Source organism: Lactuca serriola, chromosome 6 (assembly GCF_051521515.1).
Source record: "Lactuca serriola cultivar US96UC23 chromosome 6, Lser_US96UC23_V15, whole genome shotgun sequence".
Taxonomy (NCBI): Eukaryota; Viridiplantae; Streptophyta; class Magnoliopsida; order Asterales; family Asteraceae; genus Lactuca; species Lactuca serriola.
In genome coordinates, this window is record NC_136413.1 from 81978108 (window position 1) to 81979661 (window position 1554).

At 36.2% G+C, this 1554-nt stretch overlaps 1 non-coding gene across 1 annotated transcript; it reads left to right on the plus strand.

Annotated features, from left to right (window-relative positions):
- Window positions 1-464: 464 nt before the first annotated feature.
- On the plus strand, window positions 465-571 carry LOC145060623 (small nucleolar RNA R71). The gene has a single exon (XR_013686840.1). It is a non-coding gene; the product is annotated as a small nucleolar RNA R71 (small nucleolar RNA).
- Window positions 572-1554: the final 983 nt, after the last annotated feature.

Sequence of the window (1554 nt, forward strand, 5' to 3'; positions counted from 1 at the left end):
AGACTCAAGGGTGAAATAGACCCGGCTTAGTTTCTAGTTGTTATGTACATTTCTGTATGGGGTCTTTTGGGGAAACTCACTAAGCTTTGTGCTTACACTTTATGTTTGTGGTTTCAGGTACTTCTGGTTCGAAAGGGAAGGGTCTGTAATGATCGCACTGCATCCACCAGTATTCCGCATTTTATGACATGATTTGTACTCTGATGACTATTTTATGCATTATCACATTTTGATGGAATTTGGAATGAATGAATGGTGGTTTTGATAGTTTTAAAAATAAAATTTTTACATAGTATTTTTAGGATGTTACATTGGTTTATGAACCACTACTCAATTACTCTAATAATTGACAAATGAATTCACTATTTTGCATCATGATATTGTCTCCAGATGAGACATTTATCATAACTTGATTGGTGATGTAGGCTCCATCAAACAAGAAATGCACAAGTATCCAACAAGAAAACTTATGAAGGGGGCATGAACGTAACAATTCCTTGAGGCGGTCAAATGCATCATGAAATTCCTCATTGGGTTTTTTGTGAAATCATGAATTACCTTTTTTATTGTCGTAATTTTACTGATGGGGTAAAACTCTTGCGAAATTTTGGATTTCAATTGATCCCAAGCATTGATACTATTGGAAGTAAGTGAAGTGAACCGATACTTAGCTATTTATTTTAATGTGAACAGAATTAAGTGAAGTCCAGTATCGTGAAATGTTTGTGTTAGCAACTGCAAGAAACTCGTAGAGTTGATTGTATAGGTCATCATATTTATTCTCTCAAATGATCATTAAGACATTCATGAGTTGTGGTCTAACTTCCACATGGTTCCCATTTCCTTTCGGGAAGAGTATAGGTGAAGCATCATCATACTCTCCTGGCTGGTAATGAGAAGCCATGTATTGCCTATTAGGTTGTAGAAAAAAAAGGTGAGTCAATCAGTTACCTTTTTGTGATACCCGCCTTGGTAGCCTTGATCATTGACATTGTTGAATCCGCTATTGACATTGTTGAATCCGCTATTTGGATTCCTTTAGTACATGTTCCCAAAGCCTTCATTCTCGTAATCGTCGGTGTACTAGTTGTCATCTTTGTTGAAATTCCAATTATTCTAGTTGTTGTAATTATCGTTTCCACCCTGATTTCCTTGATTCCTTATATTACCATAGTTGTAGTTACGATTGTTACCTTCATTCACCAGTGGTGGTACGAGTTGAGAAAATTGAGGGTTAATATTTCTTGAATTGTGGTTTTTATTGACACCAATACCACCATTTGTTTTCCTCTGTTACCTCCTATGTTGTATCCCCAATTAGGTTATTTCCACTGTTGTGGCCATAATTGCTCTTGTTCGGTTATGGTTTTGGTTATAGTTCTGTTGTTGGTGGATTGATTAGTGGTCCAACATATTATTGTTCCCAATATTTTCGTTGTTTGGGATTGGGGAACCCCTGATGGAGGATTGTTTATTGCATCCTCTTGCCCATCTATTACATCTTTAACAACTACCCTTTCTGTATTCATGATGCTAATAGTTTTTCTAGCGATC